General features: G+C 38.9%; 1 pseudogene; it reads left to right on the top strand.

Moving 5' to 3' along the window:
- The first annotated feature begins 229 nt into the window (after positions 1-229).
- On the top strand, positions 230-1502 carry LOC100665498 (eukaryotic initiation factor 4A-I-like; annotated as a pseudogene).
- Positions 1503-23592: the final 22090 nt, after the last annotated feature.

The raw sequence follows: 23592 nt of genomic DNA on the forward strand, positions 1-23592 counted from the left end.
CTAATGTTTCTTTACATCTTGACCTTCATCTTCATCATCATCACCACCAGAAACATATGAATAAGACTTGACGTTTACAAATCTTTTCTACACATATTATCTCTCTTCATAGTTGCCCTACAGGGGAGCTATTGCTATCCTCACTTGATTGAGGAGGAATTTGAGGCTCAAGTAGGCTAAATGACTTGCCCAGGATCCTTACAGCTAGTTCAGGTACAGAGCCAGGACTTGATCCCAAATCTTCCCACTCTACAGTTTTTATTCCTTATTCCACCACATTGCTATTTTATTTCCTTATTTGCTAGATTTTAGTAGTGGTGGTCCTGATGGGATGGAGCCCAAAGGTGTCATCAAGAGTAACTAGAATGAGACTATTGATAGCTTTGATGACATGAACCTCTCAGAGTTCCTGCTCTGAGGCATCTACACGTATGGTTTCAAGAAGCCTTCTGCCATCCAGCAACGAGCCTTCTCCCTTGTATCGAGGGTTATGATGTGATCTCTCGAGCCCAATCTGGGACCATAAAAATGGCCTCTTTTCCCACATCAATCCTACAGCAGATTGAATAAGATCTAAGGGTCACCCGAGCCTTGGTTCTGGCTCCCGCTAGAGAACTGATCCAGCAGATACAGAAAGTGGTGCTGACATTAGGAGATTACATGGGTGCCTCCTACCATGCCTGCATTGGGGGCATTAACATGTGTGCTGAAGTGCAGAAGCTGCAAATGGAGGCTCCCCCTATCATCGTGGGTACCCCAGGCTGTGTGTTTGATATGCTTAATTGAAGATACTTGCCTCCCAAATACATCAGGATGTTTATACTGGATGAAGCTGGTCAAATGCTAAGCCATGGATTCAAGGACCATATCTATGGCATATTCCAAAAGCTCGATTGCAACACTCAGGTAGTTTTGCTGTCAGGTACAATGCCTCCTGATATGCTTGAGGTGACCAAGAAATTCATGAGGGACCCCATTCAGATCCTTGTCAAGAAGAAACAATTCACCCTGGAGGGTACTGGCCAATTCTACGACAATGTGAAACAAGAGGAGTGGAAATCGGATACACTGTGTGATTTGTGTGAAACCTTGACCATTATCCAGGCAGTCATCTTCATTAACACCCAGAGGAAGGTTGTTTGGCTCTCTGAGAAGATGCATGCCTGAGACTTTACTGTTTCTGTCACGCATGGAGATTTAAACCAAAAGGAATGAGACGTGATCATGAAACAGTTCCATTCTGGTTCTAGCAGAGTACTGATTCCACTGACCTACTGGCCAGAGGCATTGATGTGCAGCAGGTTTCTTTAGTCATCAACTATGACCTTCCCACCAACAGGAAAAACTGTATCCACAGAATCAATCTTGGTAGATATTTTGGCTATAAGGGTGTGTCTATTAACATGGTGACAAAAGAAGACAAGAGGATTCTTCCAGACCTCGAGACCATCTACAACACCTCTGTTGAGGAGATACCCCTCAATGTTGCTGACCTCATCTGAGAAAGGCTATATATATCCTGCTACCTAGCCCTGGCCTGGGTTCAATCCTGGGGGGCTAAAGAGAAGCAGGAGGGGGAGGGAAGGGAGCCAAGGGATGGACTTCTTGTCATTTTTTTTCTTTGAATAAATGTCACTTTTTGAGGCAAAAGAAGGAACTGTGAATATTTTAGACACCTTTATAACAACCTGCAATATGCAGATGACACAACCTTGTTAGCTGAAAGTGAAGAGGACTTGAAGCACTTACTGATGAAGATCAAAGACCACAGCCTTCAGTATGGATTACATCTCAACATAAAGAGAACAAAAATCCTCACAACTGGACCAATAAACAACATCATGATAAACAGAGAAAATATTGAAGTTGTCAAGGATTTCATTTTACTTGGATCCATAATCAATGCCCACCAGTCAAGAAATCAAATGGTGTGTTGCACTGGGCAAATCTGCTGCAAAAGAACTCTTTAAAGTGCTAAAAAGCAAAGATGTCACATGGAGGACTAAAGTGCACCTGATCCAACCCTCATATGCATGCGAAAGCTGGGCAATGAGTAAGGAAGACTGAGGAAGAATTGATGTCTTCAAATTATGGTGTTGGCAAAGAATATTGAACATACCATGGACTGCCAGAAGAACGAGCAAATCTGTCTTGGAAGAAGTACAGCCAGAGTGCTCCTTAGAAGTGAGGTTGGTGAGACTTTGCCTCACGTACTTCGGACATGTAATCAGCAGGGACCATTCCCTGGAGAAGGACAGCATGCTTGGTAAAGTAGACGGTCAGCAGAAAAGAAGAAGACTCTCAAGGAGATGTATTGACACACTGTCTGCAACAATGGACTCAAACAAAGCAACAGTTGTGGGGATGGCATAGGACTGTGTAGTGTTTCTATTGTACATAGGGTCGCTACAAGTTGGAACGAACTCAACAGTACCTAACAACAACAACAACCGTGGTAGTGGCATTTGGTTTGACTTAGAAAACCTTAAATTGAACCTTTGAGTAGCTGCCTTTCCCACGCCCCAAGAGACCAGTCCAGGGGTAGAAACTTCGTCTGAAAGAAGCCCTCCTATCTCATTCCCCATCTATGTTCCACTTAAAATCAAAGCACCAAACCTTAAGTACATGTCTTTGAAAAATAAAAATTAGCATCTAAGTTCAGGCAGAGAGAGAGAGAAGGAAGTTCTTAGAATTTTCTCTGTATTACAATTAGTAGGAAAGCAGCTGATATCTCTCTCCAATCACTAATGTTTAAAACTTATTTGAAAATATGTGGTATGAACCAAATGCCCTGTTAGGAAGAAGCCAATCTAAGCAACAGAAGATGAGAAAATTTCCAATGAGAAATCCAAAATAGCGGGCTGGGTTGAAATTCTAGATTTGAGACTTTCAAAACTGTGAGGCATCTTGCCTTAATAACCACAGAAGAACTAAGGTACATGTCTGCATGGTTCAGAGATCTCAAGTTCAGCCATGGAGGGCAGGGAAAGGAGGTGTGCAGGTGTTGTTCAGCACCCCTGGGGTAGGCTAAAAATATAGGACACCACTTACATTTGAAATTCTAACAAACAACAAATACTTTTTTTAGTTATAAGTATGTCCCCTGCAATATTTGGGACATATTTATACTAAAAAGTGATTCATTGTTTATCTGAAATTAAAATTTAACTAAACATTCTTTATTTTATCTGGCAACCCTACGCTAAGGGCTAATCCAGAGCGCACCCCCTGGGCCAGGTGCAGAGAATGCTTGCCCAGGACCATCCCTGACAGCCAAGTGCTGATATGAGGAAGTCTGCATTAAGTCCTTGATTGTACATACGCATCTTTTTCATGTGTTTTATCATCTACTTGGGTCTATTGTTTTTGATTGAAAGTCTCTATAAACTGTGCCTGAATATCACAGCGTTAATCACAAGCTTCCTGAAGTATTTTCATATTGTGTGTAATAAATGCCCATATACTTAGGATTTAGAGTAAGAGCTACTCACCACAATATTTAGTTAAAATTACAAAAGGGGTACAAATTAAGCCATCATTTTGTTAAGGTGTATATTATAAGTCTCATTTAATTTCCCCATGTTCTTATATTTATGTTTGTATAACTGTGTGTCAAGACTTTCGCTGATCAAGTATTTCAATTAACTTCTAAAAAAAAAAAAATTTAAGGAGTTACAACTGATGTACATTTGGGCTAAATACTTATAATCAGAGTTGTTTTTTACCTGAGTCCCTCTTACTGATGTTATACAACAAGTGGCCCTGATTACTGGCAATAGCTTACTTAACGTGTTTTTTGTGTGGTAATCACATAAAAATAAAATAGTGACTCACCAGTACTTCAAAAAACAAATCGATACTAGGCTTAAGCTAGATAAGTTATGTGGTCACTTTATCATATCTGGAAGTTTCATTCCAAAATCACCAAGACTTCTCAAACCCTTTTCCACAGGACTGACTTGTTACCAGCCAAAAGACTAAATGACATTGAGGGTAGGGGGAAGGTCAATGAAAGAAAGGTGAATGGAAGATACTGAGTCACCTGTCTTCACGCTTCCAGCCACTTGCCACTAGTTTCCTGGAACGAGGTCTTATTGTCTGGCTGCAGTCATATGGGTCAAAAAAACCAAACTTGTTGCTGTCAAGTTGATTCCAACTCATAGCAACCCAACTGAACAGAAGAGAACTGCCCCATAGGGTTTCCAAAGAGCACTTGGTGGATTTGAATGGCTGACCTTTTGGTTAGCAGCCAAGCTCTTAACCACTGCACCACCAGGGCTCCACTTCAGGCATGTGGGTAAAAGTAGCTAAAATCAGAGCTTTGAAGCAGTTCCTACCAGTTCAACTTCCTGCTGAGAATTTCCATTTCTAACAAGCTCCCTGCTGAGAATATGCATTTCCACCCCATAGATACTGAGTCAGAATCTACATTTGAACAAGATCCCCCAGGTGATTCTTGTGTATAACTTCTTGGAAAATTGTTATAAACGCAAATTTTCAGCAGAGAACTTGCTTGAAATACAAATTCTCAACACGGATTTGAAACAGAACAAACCGGTTCAAAACTCTGGCTAAAATGAGGCATAAAGGCAGTGGCTGAAGTTAAGAGAAGAGATACAGTGTAAAAATACACAGGGAAGTAAAAACCTCTCTCATCCACCAGTGACTTTTTTTTCTTATTTTGTTGTTGTTGAGAATATACACAGCAAAACACACACTAATTCAACTGTTGCTACACGTACAATTCAGTGACATTGCTTACATTATTCAACTTGGGTATCTGTTCTCACCGTCCTTTGCTGAGTTGTTCCTCCCCATTAAAATAAACTTGCTCTCCCTAAGGTTCCTATCTAATCTCTCGAGTTGCTGTTGTCACTTTGATCCTATATAGATGGCTCTAAAGACAGCATAATATTCAAGGCAGGTATTTTTTACTGGTTAAGCTGAACTCATTGTTTGGTTTTAAGAAGACTTCAGAGGATATTTTCAGTTTAATGTTTAAAGGTTATCTCAGGGGTTCTTCTAGCCTCCATTGCTCCACAAAGTCTGGAGTCCGTGAAAATTTGAAATTCTGTTCTGTTTTTTCTCCCTTTTGATCAAAGATTCTTCTGAAAATCTTTCATCAAAATGTGTAATAATGGTAGCTGGGTTCCAGATAGTGCTTCTGGTGTCATGACAAGGGAGGCAGTTGTTCAATGAGACAATTAGCCATACATTCCACCTCCTCCTCCTATTCTTGACTCCCCTTTTTCCTCTGTTGCTCCAGGCAAATACACACCAATTGTAGTGCCTTGGAAGGTTGCTTGCAAGCTTTTAAGACCCCAGGCGCTACACAATGAACCAGGAGGTAAAATAGAGGCACTAAACACATTTTTAGGCCAAATTAGGTCCATTAACTGGTACGTTCCATGAAAACATGATCCTAAACCTACAAACCAAGGAACCAAATCCCATGAGGTATTTGGTTGTACATAAGCAGCCTCAGTTGCTACTCTTTTTTTCTGTCATTATTGTAAATTTATCTGTCATGGTTAAGGTTGTATGTTAACTCAGCTGAGCCAAGATTCTCAGTAGTTTGTCAATTATTTAATGATGTAGTTTAGCAGTTATGTAATGATATAATTTGGTAGTTGCGTAATGATGTAGTCATCCTCCATGATGTGCCCTGATGTGATCAGCCAATCAGTTGTAACGGGAGTTTCCTCGGGGGTGTGGACTGAATCCAATATATATATGGACTTTCTGGCTAGCTCGATTGCTTGCTGTGGATCCTGCATCCAGCTTATCTTTTGATCTCTGGTTCTTGTGACTTGAGCCAGTGGCCTGCCATATTGCCTGCCAGTCTTGGGTTTGTTAGCCCCTGGAGCTACGAGATTACAGTTGTTAAGAGCTATGGCATTCTATGGCTATTAACCAAAAGGTCAACAGTTCAAATCCACCAGCCACTCCTTGGAAACCCTATGAAGCAGTTCTATGCTGTCCTATAGGGTCACTGTGAGTTGGAATCAACTCGACAGAAACAGATATATATACACACACACACACATTTCATTGGTTTTGCTTCTCTAGGGAACCCAGCCTAAGACATTTGGTACCAGTACTGGTTCTAGAGAAACAAAATCATAAGGATGAGTTTTCTAAATTGGTTCTCAAATCTGACTAGTCTTAAATATGCTGATGACTCTGCCTCCAGTAGTAAAGATGGCACTACTAATCCATTGCATGAGGTGGTAATATTAATATGCAAAACATCACCACCAATAGACCCAATATTGGTGAGAAGCAAGGCTCTGTATAATTGTATGTTTGATTTTTTAACAATTTTTTTGTATAGAGAAGCTGATTGGCTGGTCCTATTTTACTAGACGAAGTGATGAGATGAGCTCAGGGCTTCAGAGTCACAGCTCCAGCGTCACATAAAAGAACTCAAAGTTGCCACTTATGCCCTGAAAGAAAGCCTTATTTCATGTAGTAACAGAGCTGATACTGCTGAAGACCAAACCCAGGGTCTTATCATAAGAGTGGTTGAATTACAACACCAACTGAATTCCCAGTCACAAGTACTGTCTGAAGTTAAAGTGAGGGCATCAGTCGAAAGAAATGGGGTCCTGAAACTTGGGATGAGGACATATGGGCAGATAATCAGGAAGCTGGGTACACTAAGCCCCTACATTTCATTGAATCACTCCTCCTTTTTTTCTCCCATATGATGAGATTACTCCATCTTTGTCTACTATGCCACCCTTCCCAGTAAAACCGTTATTCCTTGTACCCACATCTGATGAGATTAACCCAGTTGTGTCTGAAGAGCTTTTGACTGGGATATCTCCTGAGTGGCATCTGAGTTATCACCTGGGGCGGCACCTAAGTCATTGCCTGGGGTATTGCTGGATTAGTTGCCTTACAAGACATTGCTGAATGTTCCCAGGACCCACCCCCACCATCCGTTTTTGCTTCTAGACCTATAACTAGACTTAAGTCCCAGTGAGCCCCAAAAGGTGAAGTATAAAGTGTAACCCAGGAGGAGGTATGCTGACGCATGGATTACATGGTGGCCTACACTAAATTAGGGAACCCTGGTAGTGTAGTGGTTAAGTGCTATGGCTGTTAACCAAAAGGCTGGCAGTTCGAATCCACCAGGCACTCCTTGGAAACTCTATGGTGCAGTTCTACTCTTCCTATGGAATCGTTATGAGTCAGTATCTACTCGATGTCAGTGGGGTTGGTTTTTTTGTACGCTAAATCAAGTTGAAGTACTAGACCTGCATTGGTATACCATAGAAGAAGGTACCCAAAGGGTTAGGAAAATGGACGTGTTAGAGTGGATTATTCGGGTTAGGCCTACAGACCCATACAGGGAGTGGCCCAAGGACACATCTTTTACCACGATGGTGAGCAACAAATTTATGAAGGGAGCCCCAGCATCCTTGAACACTGCTGTGATTGGTATTTTTTGGAAGTCAGATTTGACAGTGGAAACTGCCCTAAATGAATAAAGACACCTAACTACAGTGGGGCCGATTGGATCCCATGGTGGCAGAGGCCAAGTGGTGGTACTCAGTTGACAAAGACAAGGTGTGTGTGGTTACCATAATGGACAGCAGAGTCAAAGCAGTCATCAGCATAGCCTGGACTTGTATGGACTTATGTGTTGGCTACTCAGTCATGGTGTCCCTAGGAGTAAATTAGATGGAAAATATACTATTTACATGATATGTACAAGTGGAAGAATTCTAGGTCAAGTGAGCTAAAGTCTAACTCGAATTACCAGAATAGAGAGTCATGGCCTCTCAATCAATTCCCGGACATGTGTGAGTTTACAGACCCACAATCACTTGAATGAAGGGGAGGCCGTGTTCCCTTGAGGAAGGACCCTACTACACTGCCAAAAATATATGGTGTTACACTTCCCCAAGGGGATCTATGGCCTTTTACAAGAGTGACAATTCACTGAGGAAGAGGAAATAATCAGATTTTGGGGGGGATTACTGGATACTGGCTCTGAACTGACACTAATTTCAAGAGACCCAAAATGTCACTGTGGGCTACCAGTCAGAGTGGGAGCATATGGAGGTCAAGTTATTAATGGAGTCTTAGCTCAGGTTCATCTCACATTGGGTCCCTGAAGTCATCCTGTAGTGATTTCCCCTGTTCCGGAATGCATAATTGGAATAGATATCTCAGCAACTGTCAGAACCCCCACATTAGATCCCTGATATGTGAGTAAAGGCTATAATGGTAGGAAAGGCCAAGTGGAAGTCATTAGAACTACCCCTACCTAGGAGAATAGTAAACCAAAGGCAATACCACACTCATGGAGGGATTGCAGAAATTATTGCCACCATCAAGGACTTGAAGGATGCAGGGGTGGCAATTCCCACCACATCCTTATTCAATTCGCCTATTTGACCTGTGGAAGAAAAAAAAAAAAAAACAGGAATCTTGGAGAATGACAGTGGATTATTGTAAACTTAACCAGGTGGTGACTCCAATTGCAGCTGCTGTTCCAGATGTAGTTTCATTGCTTGAGAAAATTAATACATCTCCTGGTACTGGTATGTAGCTATTGATCTGGCCAATACCTTTTTCTCAATTCCATTTTCAAAGGAACACCAGAAGCCATATTGCCAGCAATACACCTTCACTGTCCTACCTCAGAGCTATATCAACTCTCCAGCCCTATGTCATAATTTAGTTCGCAGGGACCTTGGTTACCTTTCCCTTCCACAAGATGTCACACTAGCCCATTACATTGATGACATTATGCTGATTGGACTTAGTAAGGAAGAAATGTCAATGACTCTGGACTTATTGGTGAAACAGTTGTGTGCTCAAGGGTGAGAAATTAATTCCACAAAAATGCAGGCACCTTACCCCACGGTGAAATTTCTATGAGTCCAGTGGTATGGAGCATTTTGAGATATTCCTTCTAAAGTGAAGTATAAGTTTTTACATCTGGGCCCTCCTACAACTAAAAGGGAGACACAACACCTGGTGGGCCTCTTTGGATTTTGGAGGAAACATATCCCTCGTTTGGGTGTGCTACTTGGCCTATTTATCAAGTGACTTAAAAAACTAATTTTGAATGGGGCCCAGAACAAGAGAAGGCTCTGCAAGAGGTTCAGGCTGCTGTGCAAGCCACTCTGCCACTTGGGCCATATGATCTGGCTGATAAAATGGTGCTTGAAGTGTCAGTGGCCAATAGAAATGCTGGGGAATCTTTGGCAGGCCCTTATTGGTGAATCACAGTGCGCACCCTTAGGATTTTGGAGCAAAGCCCTCCCATCCTCTGAAGATAGCTGTTCCTATTTTGAGCAACAGTTTTTGGCTTATTGTTGGGCCTTAGTAGAGAATGAATGCTTAACCATGGGCTGCCAGGTGACCATGTGGCCTGAGCTACCCATCATCAACTGGGCGTTGTCTGACCCACAGAGCCATAAAGTCAGACGTACACAGCAGCACCCCATCATTAAATGGAAGTGGTATATATGAGATTCGGTCCAAGCAGGACCTAAAGTCACAAGTAAGTTGCATGAGGAAGTGCCCCAAGTGTCCATGGTCTCCACTCTGGCCACATTACCTGCCCTCTCCCAGTCTGTACCTATGGCCTTCTGGGTAGTTTCTTGTGATCAGTTGACTGAGGAAGAGAAAACAGAAGTTCTGTGTGATATGCAGGCACCACTTGAAAGTGGACAGTGACAGCACTGTAGCCCCTTTCTGGGACCTCCCTGAAGGACAGCGGTGAAAGTAAATTCTCCCAACAAGCAGAACTTTGAGCAGTGCACCAGGTTGTTCACTTTGCTTGAAAGGAGAAATGGCCAGATGTGTGATTGTATACTGATTCATGGGCTGTGGCCAATGGTTTAGCTGGATGATCAGGAACTTGAAAGGAACATGATTGGAAAATTGGTGACAAAGAGGTGAGGGGAAAAGGTATGTGAATAGACCTCTCTGAATGGGTCAAAGAAGTGAAGATTTTTGTGTCTCATGTGAATGCTTACCATAGGGTGACCTCAGCAGAAGAGGATTCTAACAATCAAGTGGATAGGATGACGTGTTCTGTGGAAACTAGTTATCCTCTTTCCCCAGCTACTCCCATCATTGCTCAATGGGCTCATGAATAAAGTGACCATGGTGGCAGGGATGGAGGTTATGCATGGGATCAGCAACATAGACTTTCACTCACCAAGTACAACTTAGCTGCAGCCACTGCTGAGTGCCTAATCTGCCAGCAGCAGAGATCAACAGTGAGTCCCCAGTATGGCACCATTCTTTGAGGCGATCATCCAGCAACCTGAGGGCAGGTTAATTACATTCACTTCTGTCATGGAAAGGGCAGTGTTACTTTCTTACTTGGATAGACACACTCTGGATAGGGTTTGCCTTCCCTACATGCAATACTTCTGCCAAAACTACCATCCGTGAACTTACAGACTTATCCACCATCATGGTATCCCACACAGCATGGCCACCAATCAAGGGACTCACATCACAGCAATGAAGTACAGCAATGGACCAATGCTCATGGAATTTGCTGGTCTTACCATGTTCCCATCATCCTGAAGCATCTGGCTTGATAGAATGATGAAATGGCCTCCTAAAGACACAATGATGGAGCCAGCTGGGTGGCAATACTTTGCAGTTTGGGGCAATGTTCCTTAGGAGGCCCTGTATGCTCTAAACAAGCATCCGATATATGGCGCTTTTTCTCCCATAGCCAGAATTCACGGATCCAGTAATCAAGGAGTGGAAGTGGGAGTGGCACTACTCTCTGTTACCCCTAGTGACTCACTTGAAAATTTTTTGCTTTCTGTCTCCACAATCCTATGCTCTTTGGTCTACAGGTCTTAGTTTCAAATGGTGGAATACTTCCACCTGGAGACACAACATGGATTTCATTGAACTGGAAGTTAAGAATGCCACCCAGCCACTTTGGGCTCGTCATGCCACTGGATCAACAGGCAAAGAAAGGAGTTACCATACTGGCTGGTGATTGATCCTGACTACCAAGGGGAAATAAGATTGATGTTTCATAATGGAGGTAAAGGAGATTATGTCTGGAATATAGGAGACCCCTTAGGGCATTTTTTAGTACTTCCATAACCTGTGATTAAAGTCAATGGAAAAACAGCAACTCAACTCCAACATCACTACTAATGCCCCAGATCCTTCAGGAATGAAGGTTTGAGTCGCCCCACCAGGCAGAGAAACACAATCAGCTGAGGTGCTTACTAAGGGTAAAGGTAAGGTAGTTCTAAATACCAGTTATGACCATGTGACCAGTTGCAGAAATGAGAACTGTAATTGTCATGAGTACTTATTCTTTGTATGTGTGCATCAAATATTTTTGTTTTCCTCACTTGTAAAATAGAAGATGTAAATAGGGCTAGTGCATTTTAGGTTGCACACATGTTAGTTGTATCATGTTAGGCACAAGTATGAGTTTGTAATTGTCTTTATTTAAAGATTGTATATGGTTTAAGGAGATGTATACAGATGACAAAATGACAAAGGGTAGACTGTAATGGTTAAGGTTGTGTGTCAACTTGGGCAGGCCATGATTCTCAGTGGTTTAGCAGTTATGTAATGATGTAGTTTGGCAGTTATGTAATTATACTGTCATCTTCCATGAAGTGATCTGATGTAAGCCAAGGAATTGTAAGAGGAGTTTCCTCAGGGGGGGCCTGCATCCAATATATATATTTATGTTCTGGCAAAGCTCGCTTGCTGGGTGTGGATCCTGCATCTGACTCATCATCTTCTGACCTCTGGTTCTTGGGACTTAAGCCAGTGGCCTGCCATATTGCCTGCTGATCTTGGGATTCATCAGCTTCCACAGCCTGTGAGCCAGCAGCCTGCTGTCTTACCTGCCAATCTTCGATTTGTCAGTCTCTGCAGCCTGTGAGCCAGTGGCTTCCATCTGACCTGCCAGTCTTGGGTTTGTCAAACCCTGTAGCTACATGAGTGAGAAACCTCCAGCCTGATGCCTGACCCATAGACTTGGGACTAGCCAGCCTCTACAACTGTGTGAGCCATTTCCTTCCTCTCTCTCTCTATCTATCTCTAGGTATATATATCACACACACATATATATTCTTCACTGGTTTTGCTTCTCTATAGAACCTAGCCTATGACAACATCACACAACTTTTGCCAATTTAACTTTTTACAGGTGTACAACTTATAGATAGCTATTACAATAATCAGCTGGGCAACCCTACCCTTATTCAATGTGATTTTTCCATCATCACTAACCCTTCCCCCTTTCCCTCTTTCCTGCCCTGGTAACCACTAGTAAATTTATTCTCTATACATTTGCCCACCAGTGACTTTTTATCTCCTCATGTGACTTGTGTGATGATTATATCATATTTAACAATCTTCCTACACTGTCTTTTATAATCATGAATTCATTATCAACATGTTTTCTCAAAAGTTATCTTTTCTCTACCTTCTTCTTTATAACCTCCTAATTTCAGTCCATGGAGGTGATCAGAAAATCCTTAAGATATAATTCTATTCCACTACCTTTCCTCAAATCATTTTAATGTGGTGTTCTGGGAAATTTATGGGTTGCATCCTTGTCAAAGAAAGGTAGAATTTCTGTAAGGTAGCTAATTTCTCTTATTCATACCTAAGGATAAGACCTTTACTCAAAGCTTAAAGAAGAAAAGTTTCCTATTGTTCAACCCCATGGCTTAGGCAGATCAACTCAAGGTATGGGAAAACCATGCCTTTCCTACCAAGTCATCATGAGAAACCTGAGGAGGTCACTCTGAACAAGCTTGCCTATAGGAAGGTTAAAGAATGAAGCCTGCCCCTAAAATTGTTCCCATGTCTTATGTGTCCTTTTTGTAAGAAATGCCATCTCTGAGAACTTTGTTGAAAACAGTATTCCTCCTCCTAGGTCTTCTCATAATCATTTTCATGAGACGGTGAATCTAAGAATATGGTAGGCAAAACCCTGTGGTGTCTAAGAAAGCTTCTATCTCCTATTCAGAGCCTTCTTGCCCAGTCCCATGTAATGTTCTTTATCCCAAGTAAAGGTAGCCAAGTACCTCCAAACACCCCAGAAAATGCAACTCTGATCCCAGAGTTTTGGGAGGGGAAATGTTATAATTTAGCTTTTTTAACATTATGTTTTTGAATAGATAATCCATTAACATGGTTCAAAAGTCAATATGGCATAAAAAGGTACACATTCAGAAGCTGTGTTTCACTCCCTTATCCCATCCACCCCACTAGCCCCTGCTGCCCCTGTAGGTTAGTACTTACATTGGTTTCACATGGATTCTTCCAATATTTTTATGCATATATATGCAAAGATTAATCCATATTCTTATTTTTCTATATTTCTTATATGAAAGGCAATATACTCTATATATGTTCTGCAGCTTGCTTTTTTTCATGTAACAATACATCTTGTAGATCACTCCATATCAGTACATAGAAGAATTTATTAAATGACACAGAGTCCCCTTATAGAGGGACACTGAGGAAGTTTCCTAACTTTCATCATTACAAATAATGCTTTTGTGAAAAACATGTCTCTAAGTCCTTTTGCACATGTACAAGTATACCTGTAGAATAAATTTCCAGAAGCAAAACTTCATAGAATTTTGGTTAAATACCTCTGTTTTAACACTTACCAAAGGATATCCCATATGTTAGTTAGTGCTATCTGACTTTCTCCTCACAACTTTATGAGCTTCTGGAAAGAACAGGCTGTGTTTCCTTCATCTTTGCACCCATGGCCCAAGCACCGTACCTAGCATGTAAATGCTGAGAACAAACTAAACTTCCTAGTATAACTATAACACTGAGAACATTAAAGTAACCCCCAACTTAAAAGGCTGAGATCTAGGGTATAGATCAAGAGGCTCTTCTGAGTTTCTATTTAAAGATGAAAATGGGGCTCATAAAATGCCACACGAGATAAAAGTATTGAATAAGGAATGGAAGTTTCAAGGATAAGGACATCTCTTCAAACCCGGAGACTGGATCAATGTCAGGTAAGTTTTCTGAATCAATCGCACATAGAGAAGCTGATTGGTAAAATGGAGAGGAAGTCCAGAGAACTCCTGCCACCAGTGACTGAGAACAGCACTTCATTAGAAGCCTGACCCCAAGCTATGGAGTAAAGATAAATGCAAACCAGGATTTGAATCGGAGCAGAAAGGATGTGTGTGTGTGTAAGAGAGAGATGACTCCAATTCAGTTTCATTTCCGTTCTCATGATAGCCTGTGTGAGTGGTTACTCGTTTTGCTCTGTAGCCCCCAAACTTGTCAGGAAGACTGCTAGTAAGGAGCCTTGGTAAAAACTCAGACCCAGCCCCAAACTGACAGCAGCCATACTTCCCCAGCTATTTCTTTACCATCCCAGTGCTGCCCTCAGCCACTGCTGCTCTCCTAACACTTAGGTTTATTCCCTTTCCCCACTAGGTCATCATTAACAATTCCAACTGCCCAGTTTGAAGAGATGGAATGGCAGGCAGATATGTCACACACAAAACTCATGCCAGCCCTTGTCAAAATCCCTGCCTCTCACAAACTGTTGGTGAAAGGCAAATTGGAACAATCTATTTGGTTTTATCAATAATGTGGCAGTACCCAGTGCCCACCACTCTAAAATTTTGAACGTGTTTTTATCTAGCAACTCCACTTCAAGGAATTGATTCTGCAAATGTACTTATGAAAGTACACAAAAAGTATTATATGTTCTCCTAAGTATTATTTGGAAAATCAAAAAGAATTAAACAAAAGAACCTAGGTATCCATCTACATGGGAACGGTAATACCCATAATACCATACTATATAATATTCTGTGCAACTATGGGAAGAATTGGGTAGACCCATATATGGGGCATGTAACAATAGTCAAAATACATTGTTAAGTGAACAAAAGCAAGTTACATGGAACAGTAAATGTATTGTATGGTCTTATTTGTGATTTAAAAAAAGATGCTTGCATATGAATAAAAAAATCTGTAAAAATACACAAGAAACTATTATTAATGGTTACCACTGTGGAATAGGATTGAGGGGGCTGGAGGAAAAGAGGAGAACTGGAGGAAAATAGCTATGCTTGACCTTAATTGATGTTCATAGAACTGACTTCAGCATTGTGGGCATATACTCAAAACTTGGGTCATACAAGAATCTTAATAAAATGTCCTATGATTGCAAAAGTCAATGTGTTGAACCTTCAGGCTGTTGATGAAGTTGTCAATAATTTTAGTACCACTCTTGACCACCCAAAAACTTCCACTTGTCACTTACCTGAGCACATCTTTTAAGGAATGCTTTTTAGGTCTTATATTATGTTTCCTGTAAGATGTCCCATGCAATGGACTTAAAAAGCATATTTCACAAGGTTAGGGAGAAGAGAAGAAGGAAAGATGATCCCACATTATGCAAGTGTCCTGCTGCTAAAGGAAAGACTGCTCAGGGGAGACTTACAGAGTGGTAGATTCTGACATTAGGTTTTCAAATCCTGATAACTGGAGCCATTCAGTGAGTCTCTTTGTCTAATCCTGAAGAAAGAGAACCTGAGACAAGAAGTGAGAAGATGAGAAAATGTCAGGGCAAGGTGGGGGGAAAAAAACTTGGTAGATACAATTGGCAATAGACTCAACCTAAGTCCTCTTGAGGTAAGGCTTTAATCAAAAAGCTCAACGGTAGCAAAATTTCATTTGGAACATTAATTTCCAGGTTACCTACCTTTTCTAAGACTTCCAGTTGCTAAGATGATGAAGTCCTTGGTTACTAATCTAACAAAGTTACCCAGTGTAAAAGAACTTTTAGCAATTTGCCTTTCTCTCTGCAATGCAGGAAAGAAAAAAAAAAAGTGGTAGACTGCACAATGTTAATTTAAATGCCATGTTGTAATAGTGCTCTTCTCTCTACATAGTATGTTATGTTTGAAAATGCAGAGAAACCTACATTTTCTTGGTAGTACGATTGTAAGTTTATTAGAAGTTAATAGACAGATATGTCAAGCAAATAAAAAATTCATCTGCTCTGATTATAACCAGGTCTAGTTTTTTGAAAGCAGTCCCAGCCTGAAATTCAAAAACAACCTTAAGAGATTTTCAGACCCAAAGTATACTTTTGAGACTAGCCCCCCAAAACTTTGAGTGCTTCTACTTTACAACTAAATTCTAAAGCACAATAATTGTTGGAATAAAGAAAAAAAGCAGCAAATGAAGGGAAAACAGCAGAAAATAAAGAAAACAGTGATATAGCAATAGTCATAGCCTTGCCTGCCTAATTCACTTTAACCAATTTATTTCTGACAATTACTAAAAAATGAACATAACTTTATAAGAAAATTTTGCTTCTATAGAATTAATAGGTTCTAAAGATGTTCGATAATTTAATTTCAAATATATGTGCTGGTGTAATTTGGGGTCCTAAAGCACCAGCCCCAGTCTTTAGATCTGGGTACTCAGAAATATATTCTCTTGACAACTAAGGTGAAGTCAAAATGTACATTGACCCCAATTATTGGAATGGTATGGGTGAAAGTACATGTTTGAACTCAATTCTCCAGATAACTTGCCATAAAGACCATGCCAAAGTCCACAGGGTTAAGATACCTCTTCGAATGCATTTTTGTATAGAATGTTTTTTCTCTTGAACCATTAATCAACTTTATTTTGTGCAGTTTCTCCAATACGAGCCTATTTGCCCCCAGTGTCTTTAGCATCATAGTATCCTTTCATCAGAATATTGGTTAGGTTCCCCAGTGTGAATCACTTATCCAGTTGCTCGCCTGATTATTCGCATGTTTTTGAGATTTGTGAAATGTGGCAGATAAACAGGTTTATGCTGTGTGCAACTTGGAGGGCAGCCAATGTCTGCCTGCCTATACAGTATATTTATTCTCCTTCCTCAGACCTCTCTTCCATACAGAGAAGCTGTATTTTAAGACTAAAATCAGTGTAGAATGCAATCCAGTAATGTCGCTGCAGAAAACAGCAGGTGCTCAGCCACTCATTTGCAGTGATTCTTGCAGTGAAGAAAGTGAATCAATGATTCACCCAATGGACAAAGAACCATCACCGTGAATATTTGGAAAACTCAAATGTGGGAAAGAAATATTCCCATCTAAAGATGTGCTCTGATTTTAGAAAGCAAAACCTCCTGCAAGAAAATCAGAAATGTTGTTGAAGTGCCCGGATTGTACCTGCAGTAAGCAACGGCATGTTCCCTCTCTTCCTGCTTCCTCTGTTTTATTGCTTTTGTGTTGTACTTCTAAAATAAATATCAATAAATCATTGCAGTTAGATACTCTAATATAGACAGAAATGTACTTGACTCCCTACAGTCATTACAATTGGAGGGGACTCTGATTAGGATGCTTTACTTAATTAAGTGATATCGTCTAAAGAGAGTTCTTCCCTCCATTTTCTGTTTAACAGTCTTATAAAACACCAACAGAGGAAATTCATTCTGTTGTTTGCTTTCCTTATTGTAAATGGTTTCTTCTCATTCATATTTTACAGAAGAAGATGTCGTGCTAATGAAATGGCTAATAAGCCAAAGACTGGTTCAGCTACACACAGAGCATTGTTCAAATCAGCCCAAGCTACACTAGACTGGGAACAGCTTCTCCCCTCATCCCAAAAATGTATTTTTAATTTTATAACATCAGGAACCTGAAAGTAAAGCTGATGCGAAAGAGAAGCTTTTTTTTTTTTTTTTAAGAAACTGTACTTCATCTAAGTTATGGATGGTTCAGTAGAGATGTTAAAAATCTCTTTCTTTGAGAATATAGGAAAAATGGGCAAAGAATAAGCAATCCTTATGCATAAGATGTTATTTGCGAGGCACTTGGATTTTACTGAAAGAAGTCATTAAATTTGGATTGCCAATACAAATATGATTATATATGTTTTCTAAATAAAATGCTATTATGTTGCAACTGAACTCATCCATTTATTGTTTGTTTACCTAATGCTCAAATGCATGTTTTATTCATAGATGTCTGGGAGAAAAAAAAAATTTTGCTTGATAATCACACCAAGCATATTTAACAAAAGCGATTCTCCTTTTATTAGTGAACAAGTTTAAGCAGAATGATTTCATTTTTTCTTTTTTTCCATTTAGTTAATTCAGACTTGCAGGATCCTCAGCTACAGCTTTTGTTTCTCCCGCTGCTGCCTTTTATGCCTTTAATGTATGCATGCCTATCCACTGATGGGAAAATATCATTTCCTACAACTCTTCCTTTTTCGGTCTTGACTATTCTTTCAGTTTGATTTCTGATTTTAGTTAGCTTTTGCTACTTAGTTCTGTCAAATTACTTAATGTACGAGGCAGATCAATTGAAGCCAACTAAATAATTCACTCTCTTGTTGCAGATTTTAAACTCTCTCATTTCAGTAAATCTGAATTTTAAACAAAATTCCTCATTCCTTTTAAAATAAAGAAAATAGGAGTATATTAATATATTTAAAGAAATGCAGAAAACTGCCTAGCATAGAAAGTGGTCAAAATAGTGAATATTTATTAATATCTATAAAGTTGTTTTCATTACCAAATAAAACATTTTAACAAAATGTTTGCAACTTTTGCAAAAAAAAAAAAAATGTTGAATTTAGCAACAGTATTTCTATTAAAAAGCAACATTAAGTGTAAAAACTCTTAGATGAATTCAGCTAGCTTAAAATAGATATCTTTTACTGGAACACAGTACTGAACATTTAACAATAAAAGCATTTAACAATCTATAAAGTTGAAATACATACATCTTGAGATCTAAAAATGAAAATTAATTACATGCAAGGGGCTTTAAATTAATTGCTAAACTAGTACATGAACCCTTTATAACATTGCTGAGAACCTGAATTGTTTTAATTCCAAACCTATGTAGCTTGGCCATTTATCAAGCAAAATAATAATAGTAATAATAATAATCCATAATGGATAAATGAGTTAATAATGTATGACTCTAAGATTTGCTTTTGTTTTGTTTTAACTGCATACCACTAGTCCTGCATAAAGTCACTACCCGGAAATATTCTGACACTACAGAATTTTTTCTTAACTCCCAAGCACTTCCATCAGCTTTGCATAGAATAAAACGGTAAAACAATGTGCCCTGGCCATGTTACCCAAAGTGAATTCCAGAAGTTTTCTTATTTTTTTCCTAAGATGCTCTCTATTAAAAAAAAAAAAAAGAAGAACTAGTCTTAAATTAACTCTACAGTTCATTAAATTTTAGAGTTTTTTTCTAATTTTGTAATCTAGATAATTTTTACAATCAAAGCCTGTTTAGCCTATTTTCCATTTAACTCCTTTACAGATTTTCTTTAAGTGCTTCATTTGAAAATGTGTTTTTATCCTGCAACTAAACACGACATTCCTATCCCTTAAGAAAATTTTTGAGAAATCGAATAACAAGCAAATTCTAATAGAAGTTTTATTCCACTCTCCCATTTTGTTTATTTCTTTAAAACTAAAGTGATTTTTAAAAATAAAGGATGTGCCTTTTTTTCTTAAGACTTTAAGACGAATGAGAGCTCCAGTCTATGGAGTGCAACTGAAGTTAGAATAGCCACCCAACCATTATCTGGCAGAAAAACAGGAGTCTTATTTCACCTAAACCAATTATTTTTGTCAAATGACTTTTTTATCTAAATTCTTTGATTTAAGAAATAATGATTTAGAGTTAAGCAGTTGTTATCATATGCATTTTTAGATCATTACTCTTCCAGTTCCTATAAATCAAACTAGAGGCAACGGAGCCAATTTTAGGCTCTTATCTGTTGAAACTGCTTTTCACGGGACCAGCGAGCATTTGTAGCTAACACTCCAATCCTGAGTGGCAAATATATTCGATTTTTTAATTTTAAACACAAACGTGACTCTGCCTTTAACATAGTAAGAAAAAATTCTCTAGTAAGGAAAAAAGTTTATATTCCAATATAACCATTTTCTGTATTTATAAGACAAGTGTTCTAACATATTTGTCATCAAAGCTGTCTCTTTAAAGCAATAGAAAAGAGTAAATTTCCTAAAGAGAACCTAGCTAAAAGACACCCTCCTGCAATGAAGTAGATCAATTTGTGCAAAGGAGAGGATAACGAGAAAAGTTTAGTGTGAGAGAAGATAGTTCCTTGAAACTATTTTTTTTTCTTTCTACAGAAACATATAAGGAACATTCAAGAAAGAAAACAATTAGCAATAAGTCTTTTGGGGGGGGGTAGAAAAAAAATCGTGATATGGGAGGAGGAACCACAGAGGCCAAAACACAACAAACAAGATCATACAAACCAGACTGTATTTGTTTTCTTCTAAAGCATATCTCCTTCCGGCAAGAGATGACTGCAGAGTCCGCTGAGTAAATTACTGCCGTCAACCAGTTATACTTTACAAATACAGGCGAATAGATCATCAACTCATTAGACAGACAGTCCTCTTATTAAGAGCACAAGTTCCATAGCTATTTTTGCTTCTAAAAAGTGCACTTATTAGACATTCACAAATTAGCTTTCATGAGAGGGGAAGAACTTATAAACTATGGTTAAGATTTATATATTTCTGATTCAAGTTAAATAATGTTTTTATCAAAGCATCTTACGAATCTGTTTGAAGCATCTCAGTGGACCAGAGCGAGCTGCACCTCTAATTGAGAATACAATATTAACGAAGAATCTATCCCCCAAAAAACATAGGATGCAGGAAAAAACGAATGCTGTTTATAATGAAGAGATAATGAACTTCACAAAAATAGGGCAAGAGCAAAGTTTTGCCCTCGTAGAACAATTCCTGATATAGTATAAATGAAACTAAAGCAGAACTTCCTGAGCGGGATCAGGCATTAAATGAATTAAAGAAATAAAATCCTGCTAAGTATTGCATGTTCTTTTACAACGTGTATGATACAGATACAGATGTTAATGTAGTTAACTTAGTTCAGTATTCTGTTAATATGAAAATAGCTATAGTGTAGCACTTCATTATTTGTAATGTATCAATTAATCATTCATAATATAATGGCTCAACAGTCCAGGAAAAGCCCAGTTGTCTTCCACAAGTACAACCAGATATAAATTGTATAATAATTCAAATTCATGCTGTAAATTTTATTTTTTAAAAATTACTATTTTTTTCTCATTTAAAATTAAAAAATATATTAAGCTTAAATTCCCCTAAAACACAAGTAGAACAGCATTTAGGGACTTTCAAGATCTTATTTTTATAACAATGACTTAAAAATAATTATTGGAAAGAAAAAATACAACATATATTTTAATGACTCAAATGTTTATTTCCAGTTCTTTCACATCAAGACTGTGGGAAATCTGTATTATGAAGATCAGATGGTGCACTGATGTGAGAAATGTTGCAAAGCATCCTGTTGATTGGTTCTAATTAACTGCAATGCTCTTGTGTTCTCAGTTTTAGCCGGCACACACTACACAATGCCTTTTATTTTGCTTTGAATGGATTTTTACTTAAAAACAGCTGATCTCAATATCCACAGCATTCTGTTTTTTTCCCCCCTCTCTTAAAATTTTCCTGCAATATTTTCTTTTCAATTTTAAAAGATACATTTGAAAATATTTCTAAAGTATAATCAGTTAAATCAACATCACTCATGTAGTCTTTCACATGTACGTTGCATGTTCTATAGTACATGATTACATTCTCGAACCACATTTCAATTCCTCTTTAAAAGTTATACATCCAAGAGTGGTTTACACGGGAAATTCTGAAAAGCAATTTAGAGCATGCTGCTAACTTTACACACACGTATATATATATTTTTAATTTTTGTAATCAGACTGCTAAATAGAACAGCACACCACAGAGCTAACACATGGGACCATGAGCAAGAGATGAGAAGGATTCCAGAATTAAAAGTATTAAATAAAATTCTTTGCACTCACCTTTTTCTGATGATTTAAGCTAACCCAGCCCTAGCAGAGAGAAGTCATGAATTTTCATCAACTTCACACATGTCATACATTTAAAAACATTTCAATTTGCCCTGGAACCGCTGCATATCTCTGAAGCACGTTAACAGTGTTGTGATGTTTGGAAGGTACAAACCCTGTGAACCAGCAGAGCTCTACAAGTTACATTACTAATGTAAACAGACCCTTAAGTAGGAAAAAAAAAAAACATTAAAAAACAGAAATTTTCCAAGGAAACGCTGAATTTAAAATAAGGAAGGTATTTCTTTTTAGAAGGAGTGCACTTTCAATAATTGTAAAGGCTACACTTTTATCCCTGCACTAGCTTTCTGGGAACACACAATAATTTGACCTCAGAAACAAAATCATTTTGAACAGGAAAATCCATAACTTAAAAATTACCGCTAAGTCCTTAATTTAGCCTAGTAGACCTTGAAAGTAGTTAAATAGTTCTCTTTTTGTTCATACGAGGATAAAGCATGAGCAGAAAGGCTACTGTTTCAAAATGGCTACTGACATTCTACTAGCTATTTCCAACAGGGAGGCTAAGTGTATTCAGTGTCATGTAGTAAAAATAGAATTTTACCCTAAATAACACATCCAGGAGTTATCTTGCAAATACTGTGTTTCTTTTAAAATTGTGAAATGTCATTAAAATGAGGTAAGAAATAAACATTAAGACAACATTAATAAGTGTAAACAAAGCCAAAAGTGGCACTACACATCGTTTACATTGTGCCCCTCACTTTACAACTGAGGAAACTGAAGCTCGAAGAGGTAAAGTGACGTCTCCAAGGTCTTACAAAGACTAAATTGTAAAGCTAAAGGAGAGGCAAGGCTCTTCACTCTTGGTAACACTCTTTCTACAACACTACACAGTCTTTCAACACAGTAACAAAAATGACAGCTCAGGTGGATGTCAATCAGACAATTAAGTAAAACACTGAGCAATGTTCCCTTGACCCTAAAAGCTATGTGCAGGGCATATAAAATTAATCAGCCACCTTTAACCTAGTGTGAACAGTCATTTTCCTCAAAAAAGATGCCTCTTTGGAAAATATCTTTACACCTTCATTCTTGCTAGAGTTTGAGGATTTGTTTCCACTTAATGAAAACTGGTTCTCTAACACTCTTAGACCAAGCAGGCAGGTAAAAACAATCACTATATGATCTCACGGTCTCTAGTTTGTCCCACTTTCAAACCATTCTCCACCCTGCTGACCTCATGGCCTTTCTAAAATGCACATCTGGTTATGTTCAAAATTTTTCAATGGCTTTTCAACTCCTACAAGATAAAATTTACAGTCTGTGGTCAGGCATTCAAGGGTCTTCAAAATATTTAGCCCATACTACCCCTCCAATTTTATGATCAGCTCTCTCCTCACACTTTATGGTCCAGCAACACAAACTAAGTATGATTCCCTAAAGCTAACATGCCTTCTCATCACCTCTGGGCCTTTGCACATGCTATTTCTGGCACCTGAAATGCCTGATAAAACCCTGCTCCTCCTTCAAAAGGGAGCTCAAGCATCACCTTTTCCTCCCACCAGACATAGATGCTTCTTCCCCTGGGATCTCCCTCCATCTTGCACAGACCTTGCTTTCTGGCACTTACCACAGTGAATAATTTTCTGTTTACATGCTTGTCTCCCCATGGGCATTGCT

Source organism: Loxodonta africana, chromosome 10, assembly GCF_030014295.1.
Source record: "Loxodonta africana isolate mLoxAfr1 chromosome 10, mLoxAfr1.hap2, whole genome shotgun sequence".
Classification (NCBI taxonomy): domain Eukaryota; kingdom Metazoa; phylum Chordata; class Mammalia; order Proboscidea; family Elephantidae; genus Loxodonta; species Loxodonta africana.